The 11,521-nt window shown below is 48.4% G+C and overlaps 1 long non-coding RNA gene across 1 annotated transcript; it reads right to left on the reverse strand.

The window, feature by feature from the left end:
* Positions 1-898: 898 nt before the first annotated feature.
* On the reverse strand, positions 899-4,612 carry LOC119219061 (uncharacterized). The gene is made up of 3 exons (XR_005120459.2): positions 4,495-4,612; positions 3,984-4,111; positions 899-1,077 (listed from the first exon to the last, which is right to left on the reverse strand). It is a non-coding gene; the product is annotated as an uncharacterized LOC119219061 (long non-coding RNA).
* Positions 4,613-11,521: the final 6,909 nt, after the last annotated feature.

Here is an 11,521-nt window from a genome sequence, read left to right on the forward strand (position 1 = left end):
AAAAACAATCGCGTGTCCCACGGTGACCGCAGCACATTATCTGCAGTCAGTGGTCTGTGGCGTGGTTGTTAGCCTCCCTCTAACAACGCCCGTGTTCACTCGGGATCAGGCTTTCAGACCTGAAGTGTTTGTTAGAAAACACCCTGCACGCTAAACTGTGCAGGGCCTCCAAGTAAATGTGTCAACGTTTTCTCTCTCAGCGGCCTCCTTGTCTCTCGTCCAAGAGGTAGAAACACTTTTGAATAAATGCCTTTATTTAGAACTGGCAAGCGAATCAGCATATGTGTGTGCAGGAGTGAGAATTTGTGTTTGTAATCTTTTCCATTTTCTCATTTGTCGTGCCAATGCAGCGGTGAGGTGCAACGTAACGATTCCTAATTGTGGGCTTCTCGCTGCCCCCCCCGCCCGCTTGCCCTCACGGAAGGGCGGAAAGCGTCCCAATCCGTTCCCGAAATGAGCCGGAGAATTAGAATCTGAGCAGCAAATGGCGGTCTTTTTTGGACCCGTGCAATACGTGCTTTAAGCGTGCATGACCCCCCCCCCCTCCGGGAGGAGATGCCAGACGCGTTGTTGTGACATGCCTTGTCTCCCATTCCGTGTGAAAAAAAAACAAAGACAGTCCGCCGCTGGATCCAGACAGCATAACTAATTAGTCACAAACACACTTGCACATGCACTCGCACACACACACACACACAGCATGGAGGCACGCGGGAGCCCGCCTGTACGGTATGATGTCACCTTCGTAACGGTAATTACCCGTCACAAATCATGCGGCGTGACACCCTGTCACGCAGTGTAGCGGGTGTCCTGTGTGGCAGCCGGGTGCCTCGCTGCCACGCTGCCTCGCTGCCACGCTGCCACGCTGCCACGCTGCCTCGCTGCCGCGCTGCCACGCTGCCACGCTGCCACGCTGCCACGCTGCCACGGACTCGAGCGGTTTCATTGTGCGGCTCTTCCTTACTCGGGCCTCCTGAAAGGTACAAAGCGGGTCTCTGGCGGGTCCCTCGCTATCGTCTAGCAGCAGGCGGCGTGGATCGGGCCCAACAGCGCGTCTGGGATTCGGCCGCCGGGTTCCTGCGCGACAAAGGAGATTCGTTTTCAAGATGTCCGCTTCGCGCCAACTTATTTGACGGTATCCCGAACTTTTTTAAAAGGAAACACAGCAGCGGCGGTTTATTGATTTAAAAAAAAAAAATGTTTTAATTAGGCAATTCTATGGCAGTCACTAATCTCTGTAATCCTCGGCTACTTTGAATATTTGAGGTTTTACTTGATTGCTGTTCTACCCGCCGAGAATAGCCTGCAGCGCCGCGATTAATCACAAAAAGGTTTGAGGCGTGAGGCGGTCCTTCACACGTGTGTACTCTCCCATGGTCTGACCCAGAGTTCTATGGTTATTTGTTCTCAGCCCATATGTACTCTGCAGGGGTCCTAGGCTGCTGCTGCTGCTCCCCTTCTGTACTCTCACAGGGTGCAATGACCAGGCTCCTGTATGCACTTCATTTTGAGATGTGACAATCTATTTTTTTTTTCTCCATTCTCCTGGAAGACACTTTTTAGGGTTCAAAAGGCACCGTGAAAATACATTTTATCTGTTTTTTTATTTCAGGTTCCAATGAGTAATGAATCAGAAACGAAGTGACAGAGACTCATTTTAATACATATTAATGCATATTTACGTGGAATCCAATCAAAATGTCAAATGGGAATTAATTAAATCCGAGGGCGTTCTTCGTCAAATACTAAATGAAATCTATTAAATCATGCACACTAAACGCTGGATGAGTATCTGCATTTTAATTTGAGGCCTGAATCTGGACCCGGGAAAATCTCAGTCATGTTTCCACCTACTGAACAGTATGTAGCACGTGCCCCCCTGCGCCCATGAAGGAAAGTGTCCTTGCTTTATTGAACAACAACACCAGGAGTTTTTATTCCCTGTGGACCGGCACCACACACACACACGCACGCATGCACACACACACACACACATGCACACACGCATGACCAAAAACTGCTGATGGGGCTGAACAGACCAGCTTCCCTGTCACCGAAGCCCTTGAAGTGTGGAAGCAGTTCCAGGAGTCCTTCCACTTCCCACACCTCCTCCCCCTCCTGCAGCCTGCCCCCCCCCCCTCGACTCCCTTTCCGTTCTCACACAAATATTCAATTCATTAACACGACCGCTTCGCCTTTCCATCGGGACGATGCCGGTTGCATGAAAATGTAAATTTCCAGCCGCCAAAACAGTTTACACGTTGAAGCCGGGATGATTAATCACTCTGCCCCCCCCCCCCCACCCCCACCCCCAAACCACAGAGAACGAATGCGACCCCCTGCCTCCTTCCCCCCCCCATCTCTGCCTGTGTGCCTCCTCCCCTCGCTGACATATTGACTCATGCACATCTCTCTTTCCTTCAAAGCCACTCCGCTCCCCTCACACACTCTGCAGAGCACACGCTTGATCAAATATACACAGAGAGCTATTTCCGTCTGCCTCCTCGCCGTGTTTTTTTTTTTGCTTGTGTAATCCTGGCTTATATAAGTGGACTTGAGGCGGGGGGGGTCAATGCGTCTGACACAGTGCGCTCTCTGGTTTGGTTGCTGTGCCACGGCTCGTCTAGACGCCGATCGGGGGGGGGGCGGTCGAATATTGGCAAATTCGCGAGACACGGGGCGGGCGGCCCCTCCCGCAGAGTCGCTGGTTCTCGTTGTGTTATTAGTGAGCGGAGGGCGGGGCCGGTTCCCGACAAACGCCGCACGGCAAACAACTGTGACGAAGAGACACTTTGACACTTTGTGCTTTTGATGGGCATCACGAGGTCCTTGTGTCGGACCTTCAAACGTCGCCATGGATGGGTCTGTAGTTACCTGACAGCCAGGTGGGTCACGTGTAGACGCCAGGGGGTCAGAAAATGGGGGGCCAAGGCAATAAAACGGCTGATTAAATACAATGTAAAAATTAAAGTGGTTCAAGTGTCGACGCGATATTGTGGAGATGTTCAGCTCGATGCTTAACAGAGTTAAAAGGAGATCGTTCCTTCGGTGTCTGAGGTCAAGAAAGGTCACACTTGTCTAAGTTAGTGAGCTCAAACCATTGATTGTATTTGATTAGAGGAAACTGGGCTGGATGTATTGAATCTCTTTACTTTTCCCCCTCCTACGTCTATTATTTTATTATTCTTGGGTTGATACCATTTATTAGCACATAAAGGAACCCTTTTTTTATAGCTCATCCGTTGATGAATCCTACCTTTCTGTAGGTGGTACTAAACTGTCTATGAGCCACAGATGTTTTCAGAAAAAAAATAGTTCTACGAGGTGTTAATGGAGCCAAACTAATTATTTTCCACGTAATAATTAACAGTTTTACAAAAGTATTAATTACGTATGAATGTTAGATTGTGCTTATTGATACATTTTATCTCAAATTACACATATTTTCACACTAAATGTATCCATATCATCTCATTTGTTGTGATAAATCTTCAGAGTTCAAATGCTGCTAGAAGAGAAGACAAGCAAACACGCCCTGGTCCTTATGTGCTTCTATAGTGGAGTGAAGGATATACATTCCAGCTGTATAAGTGCACGCAGGCACAGCGCGAAGTGCAAGGCAGAGAACCATGTAAAGTGAAGTCGGGAGGAAGAGAGCACATCTGCAAAAGCTATTTCTCCGTACGGCACAGAGAGGAAAAAGGGAATAAAGATAAATGTCCTGTGACATTCTGACTGTGGGCCAAAACTGGTGTTTTAAACCGATCCATGTGGGCTTCTGGAGGGACGCTTTAGCATCTCAATACAGTTTGATGTACAGCAGTACAGCGTTAACTGGTGTATGTTGGCTTGTTTTAAATGCAGATTAAAACAATATATGGCACATGTAACGTGTTAATACACCAAAGTATACAAACCTGTGATTTCAGTTCTCTGCTTCTGGGCTCAGTGCACAATCAAATATTCAGAGCTGTTCTCATCACCTCAAGCGTCCACGTGTGGAGCAGCTCCTCTTCGCGGTCACATGTAGTATGACGACCAAGGTAGTCCATCGACAGAGGAGGGCGGGGTCGGAGGTCGGGGGTCAAAGGTTGTGGTGGAAAGTAGCTTCCTGTGCAAAGCCAAGCGCGCGTTGTCTTATTTTACCTTCATTTTGATGCACAACTTATGAACTTTAGTGAGGCTACGTACGTTAGCTCTGTAAAAAACATGCTCTTATTTAACAAACTCTTATATTCCTAAACCTAATTCTACCAACTTATTATGAAAAAGGCACAGTGCAACCTGCAATGGAATAGAGGGGTGAATACAGCTTCATGGTTTGAACCTGTCAGTTTATCATGGTCCTGTTTTTACATTAGCTGACGCTTTCATCCAAAGCAACTTTAACCCTTGGCTTACATTTTGCCTGGGGAGGAATTGGGGGGTTTGGTGTCCTGCTCAGGGGACACTTCCGACGTGGCACATGGGGCAGCCGGGATTTGAACCACCAACCTTTGCGGCTCCCAGCGAATCACACGACTCCATGCGCCACCACGTGCCCGCTCTGTGTTCTGGTCCATCGCATCGGCCCGCTGCATTGTGAGGCTGCAGTTTACAACTCTCAACCTGTGGAATACACGGGACTCTGTGGCTATTCCCTGCACGGCCACATCGACCCGCTCTGCCCGACGGATCACGCCACGTGTGGAGTTTGACCCCAGATTCTCCAGCTTCCAAAGCTCCAGTGACCTCATGGGATGAATCGGCAGTGGTTTGCCCCCCCCCCCCCCCCCCCTCCTCCTCCTCCTACCTCCTACCCACCACTTAAACCACCACGCTTTACAGTTCCTTTTCATCTGCGGTTCTGATGAATCGAATTAGGGATTTCTGCCGTACTGGAGAGGCTGGTATAACAGTTTGAGCTTTTCCTTTGTAATAAAATGTGAAGTGGGTGGACTCGGGTTTTGCCATGCATGTGTGAGAGTTAATGTAAACCAGCTATACTGTCGAGGGGAAATGTGATTTTTGGCAGGCTAAGATGTAGTTTGCAGACTCCCCTCTTCTTCTCGCTCGCACGCCAGCCGGCGTGAGGCGGATATGAGTTTTTGAAGGCCAATGCTGATGTTTTTTGTTTGATATTTTTAGAACATGTGAGTGCAGCTACAGCAGCGACGCGGTTCCTATGGGTGGATTAGCCACTTGGGCGGGATAACACTTCTACAAAAAAATATATAAAATGTGGCCAATAAATACAAACCAAGGTCAAGGACGATCCCATCATGATAAACACAAAGCCTCATCTTTTTATTCCTATAGCTGTTATTGGTCAATGTAATTACATCTCTGCGAGTGCTTCTGTCATCAATCTTCATGAAGAAGGAGACTTCACTCTACCAAGCATTTTCATTTATTTTTTTTTTACGTCAGACTTTTGGCCGTATTTGTTCCTGTAAAATCCTAAACACCAATGAGCGGAAGAGCTCTGTTATTGGAATGGTTCTCTGAATCGATACACAGATGCCTCTGTTAATCCTCCAAGCCGAGACTCGGCACTACAGGGACGTGTTTAATGAGAGGCGCAACGTGGAAGCAAACCAAGAAGTATTTTGCAGCTGGATTAAATGGACACCATCCTGCAACACATTATCCCACCCTCCACATTGTGTCCTTGCAGAACACCCAGAGTACAAAACACTAGCTGGCACCGGCTGCCCCTCCCATTCCCGTGTGAATCAGTTGATTTATAATCAGTTAGAGTTGTCAAACAGGATTAAAATAGACATTCTAGTGTGTGCACACAGGGGGACTTTCCCCTCCTTTTGACTTCCTCCATTTCTTTTTTTCTTGATAGTTAGCTTTAACATGCTGTACTTACAGCTTGTCTAAACTCTCTTTTAGTGGGGGGGGGGGGGTTTGTGCGGCCTCCCCACTGTGATCCACAGGTGGAGACCACCCTCACAGAGGCACATGCACACATACTTCACCAGAGACTTACCTGCACACAAACACGTGGACGTATGATGAACATGCACGCGCACAGACACACACATGCCATGCACCGACGTGGAGATACACACACACATGCCATGCACCGACGTGGAGATACACACACACATGCCATGCACCGACGTGGAGATGCACACACATGCCATGCATACACACACACACACTGGGGAGAAAGGAGTCCTTGTTCTTTTATCACAGCGAGGCCTCCCTGGATTGAGATGACATGGCAAGTTTGCAAATGTCAGAGAGGTTCAACACACACACACACACAGACACACACACACACACAGATATATTCAACCCTGAATGCCAGCAGCTGGCTCATGGAGGAGACCACACACACAACTCGCTCGCACACCGCAAACTGAGTCACAATCAAGACTCCTGATCCCTATCGCAGGGTTCGCCCTCGGCGGTGCCGCACGCTGGTGGCTGCGCGTGGGATCAACGGGAACACCGGTGGCACCGGCAGTAACCTCTGGAGACACACCATTAACCTTGAGAGAGAGAGACACACACAAACACAAAGAGAGAGAGAGAGAGAGACAGCACAGGGAGTGAGACAACTGCCCGATGGCCTGGGTCCAGTGGAGGGAGAGTTTGTCACACATTCTTCACTTTTCTCATGGTTCTTTTCTGTTTCATGCTGCAAGGCGACACAATGCGCAGCAGCAACTGGGTCATTCCCACTGTGGGAAACACAAACCAGCCCGTACACAACCCATCCATTTTTCCTCCTCCTGTATTTGTTCCTGTCGTCTCCCACTGTCTGCTTCCTCTCTCCTTCCTTCTTCTGGGATCCTGGGGAAAGTCCCAGTCTCTCTTTCTCCCTCTCCCTCCCTCCCTCTCTCTCCCTCTTCCCCCCCCCCCCCCCCCCCCCCCTATTTCTCAGTCTCTGCCTGCATTCCTGTACCGAGTGGAAGGCAATGGGCCCCTTCACGTTGTGGGAATTCTTTCTCAGTTTCTCTGCGAATGTAAGAAAGTGTTTGGTCCATTTCTAATTGCAGTGTTGAAAGTGGTCCCTGAGAGCTGTGTCACGAAATCTAACAATAGACAGTTAAGGGCAGGAAGCTGCAGATATGTTGGGGTTTTACATTGTGTGTGTGTGTGTTGTGCTCAATTGCTTCTACAGCTGCGAGCCCCTCACAGGCCCTGTGTAATCAGTACACTTCAGCTGCACTGTTCTCCCACTCTGAACTAAAGCCATTTTGCCCTCCTACTCTCCTCCCTGATGTCTCCCCTTTGAGTTAAAGCAACACGTGGAGTTATTGCGTACATCATGTTTATTGCACATATATTACACTTTAAACGCACATTAATAACCGACCATGGAAGGCCTCAGACACACTTTGGAACGTACAGACGTGAGTGCAACGTCATTACGATGAGCTTTAAACGTTCTCGTAGACGTAGCAGAGGTTAAAGGTTCTTGTAGACATCAGGTTTCAGTATAAAGAGTCAGTGGAGGATGTAGGAGTAGCGTTACATTGTGGATAGCAGCAGCCTGGGAGCTTGGACTGAAGTTCATGTAAATAGACTCAGTGAATCAGTGTCCAGGCTAAGCCTCGGTTCCTGTTTGCACCCCCCCCCCCTCACACCCCCCCAGTATTAACTGCACTGTGTTTCCTCTTAGTTTTCATTAGAGGGTTAGACGTTCATCACCCGTTCACCCTGCTTTTGCTCACTTCTGCCTGTGCTTCAGTGATTGATATTAAATCTCTTCTGTTTGATCAATAATTAAAGGCGCAGTGCCTAGTGTTCCCAGACTAGACTGAGCACTATGAATTATTGATTGTTATTCCTGCTGGTCTGATATCAAAGAATAACAACAACAGCCCCGGTTGAAGCGGTACCAGGACTGACTGTGACACACGGGATTATTATTTCATCTCTCTAATAGTGGTCCTTAATCAGGGTTTGTGTAATAGTCCAAGTTTCTATTGTGGAAGAGAGAGAACCTGGAGAGATGTCCTGAGGGGGGGGGGGGGGGGGGGGGGGGGGAGGATGAATGTCCACGGCCGATTGGATTAAAAGCTGCCGGGTGTCGGTGCCAATGTTGGCCGTAACGCACAAGCGCCGAAATTGAGTATCGTCGCGCTTGGACGATGTTCTTCTGGACTCCGTGATCAAAGTCAGTCGACAGATGAAGACACGCTCGCAGGCTTTTGTTTTCTCTCTCGTCTGGTCGCATTATTTAGTGTCACGGCTTCAGACATCCGGATTGGTTTTCACAAACACAAGTTTGACCTTTGTCGCTCTAAAAATATAAACATATACATGAAACGCTCTGACATCGGTCGATTGTGAAGCTAAGCTAACTGGCTACAGTTAGCTTAGCTTAGCATGAAGACTCTGTGTCATATGGACCGCCCTCGGGTTTGCTTCCTCTGCTGCACATCATTTCATAAGTTTTCTAAGGACAGTTGTGTCATGCGTGTCTTTGCGTTTTTAACCTCCTCCACAGGGAAAGTGAAGCTAGCTGCAATGCTACCAAGAGTCGACGCCCACTGACGGGTGTTTATTTGTTGACTATTTGTTAAATGTTGACTATTTGAACCCCTTAAAACAAAAAAAGGAATCATTTTCATTTTTCTTTTTTTCTTATTGTTTTGAGCGGTTTAAATGAACAAGATTACAGTGCATTACAGTGTGTTCCGTCCTCATGCTAAGCTAAGTGGCTACTTCCTATTGAACAGACAGATCTTCTCGGCTCCCTCATTATTTTGTATTTTCCACTCCAAGTGTAAATCTAGCTTTTCCTCACCTTGTAAGTAACCAGAAGGGAACAACAAGCCGAGGCAACCTCCGGTGACACCGTCATTTTGACCATGAGCAACATTTTGCGTGCGTGCATGTGTGTGTGTGCGCGTGTGTGTGTGTGTTAAACTCAGACAGAAGCAGTCAAAACAGGAAAGACCCCACCAGCCAGCTGCCTTTGTCTGTCAACCCCGCTCACCTCTGGCTGAGGTTAATCTTTTGAGTGTGTGTGTGTCTGCGTGTGTGTGTGTGTGGCCGCACTACGTGTGTTTCGTGCACCGTTAACACCTGGCTGTCCTGTCCAGTCATTAATAGAGTGGCAGAATGGGGTTGAAGCTGCCTATAGTGACAGGGACATTATGTTAGAGACAATGATGTCACCATTACGCTGTGGGAAACTGGTCTCTCTCTCTCTCTCTCTCTCTCTCTCTCTCTCTCTCTCTCTCTCTGGGGCCTATTCATTCATACAGGAAATGCAGAAATACACAAAAGAAATCAGCACATTTCAACACACACATCCAGCCAACCACATTTCCTTTGTTCACACACTGCACCAGGAATTAGTTTATTTGATAATAGTCATGGAGAGCAATGGGATGTATCACTGCCTAATGTGGCTAATTCAATAAGTTAATTCTGAATCCAGAGCCTGTATATTTATATCCGCACCGCCTTCTGGCACATTTTCATTTCATGTGGCAGCCCTCCAGATCTCATCCCTCGTTTTCAACTTTTTGCCAAAAACCTCCAAACCACCTTCCTCTTTTTTCTAATTTTAATTTTCACTCCCTCTCTCCCTGGTTACACCCCCCCCCCCCCCCCACACACACACACGCACGCACACAGACCCCTGCTGAGCCGTGGCTGTGGTAATTAGATACAGTCTGTCTGACTGTCAGACATCAACTGGTACCAGACGCCAGACTCCAACCCCATTGGCCAATCCTCCGGACGCCGCTGCGCGTTCCGATTGGCCCGTCGCTTCCTTTCGCTGCTGTGACTCCGAGCACCAGTAGACTGGCGTATGAACCAAATCCCCCCCCCCCCCGTATCTCCAGGCTGCTCCCAGCGGAGGATACGGCGATCCTCCTCGCCGTGGAAAACAACACCGTTCATATTTTTGACTCCTGTGCCTGTGTGACGGGACGGGAGAGAGTGCGTCGCGTCACTCCGCGCCACTAGTCTGATCCCTGCTTTGGCATCTGAGCATGTGCTGTCACCACATCTGGATTCATGGAAGAAAGGCCAGCTGGACGCTGTCCCCGGGGGGGACGGGGGGGGGGGGGGGACGACGACACACCTCTCGTATCAATGTTTTGCGGGTTTTACAATACATGAAGCACAATGAATGTTAAAACAACAAGCGTCATCCATGCAGCAATATGCAAAACAGCTCCAGTGTCTTCAAAGTTCATGTTCTTACACAAAAGATGTGGTGAATGTACACCTTGGTTCGGTTGTGAAGATCAGCTACGAGCTTCTAGTTCTCTCGAGCAGCTGTTGGGGGAATCCACGCTCACTGATTCAAGTGAAGAGAAGAAAAAGATGTAGATGCCAGAGTCCACCGATGTATGAGGGTCAATCGAGGTCACGTCGCAGCATATTTGATCATCAGATCACGGCGCACGTCGCGTTACGCTACGCCGAGCTTTACCACAAACCGGGAGATCACAGATAGGGAACCGCGAAGCATCGCGTGTGTCCCTCCCCCCCCCCCCCCGCCCGTTGCTCGACGTGTTTGATCAGGCGTCGCTGTGAACTCGTCCACGTACTCGCAACTCAATCATCTCCCCTCGATGGGCTTTAAACTGTGGAGCCAGCAGGCCGGCGGCGTGTGTGATGCGGGGGGGCCGCGGCCATTAAGGCCAGTCAGGCTTGTGCACACGATAACAACAGTGTGATCACAAGTAAATTTATATAATGGAGATCACTTGAGGCTGTGTTTTCAGCAGCTTCCTTTGCATCTTCACCTCAGGAGCTGAAGGCCTGGAGTTAAGTTACTCACTCACTCACTCACACACTCACTGAAGGACGCACTCACACGAGAGTGTGTTGTGTTTTCTCCTGTTTTCGTCGTGTTCATTTTTTGGCAATGACGCCCCCCCCCCCCCTCCCCCGCTTGCTGTTTTGAGCGTGAACTCTTTGCACTCGGTGTCACATGACAACACCGGCATGACGTTGCAAAAGCGAGGACGGTTCTGCCGATTTTTTTTTGCCTTTAGACCCAAAAAACACGCAAATTTCCTCCAGGAACATGAGTCACGTACACGTGTTCACTGACAGTTTAATACCACGACTTGAAAACGATAGCAAAGGTGTTTCAAAATGATCATTTTGGTTGTTTTTTTTTCCAGGGACACGACGAACATTGTGCTGCACAATACAAGTGTGCATTTAGAGGGAAACGAGTGTTAAACATCGCAGACGAGCTTGAATCACCTTCACTACGAGGCCACGTGAGTTTAACCATTTATTTAAAATCAATTGGATGTTTTAAATGAATTCCTTTGCCATGTTGTGTTTGAAGATGCACAGATCTCAGTTGTTAGTTCTCTCTTATTCTCAAAACTTCACAAAGACTAAACTCTGCTTTTAAAACCTCGAGTGTAGTTGCCACCACTTCTTTTAGCTACGTTTTTAAACATTAGCCTTTGATTGGCCTTCTGATTTCTCCGTGCCAATAAGAATATGAGATCTGCTTCTTCCACGTCTCTGTGGAATCAAACCCGTCTTTTTATTCTTACTTTGATCTTGTGTGACAGTAAATCTGATTTTC

The sequence above is a fragment of the Pungitius pungitius genome, chromosome 17 (assembly GCF_949316345.1).
Source record: "Pungitius pungitius chromosome 17, fPunPun2.1, whole genome shotgun sequence".
Classification (NCBI taxonomy): Eukaryota; Metazoa; Chordata; class Actinopteri; order Perciformes; family Gasterosteidae; genus Pungitius; species Pungitius pungitius.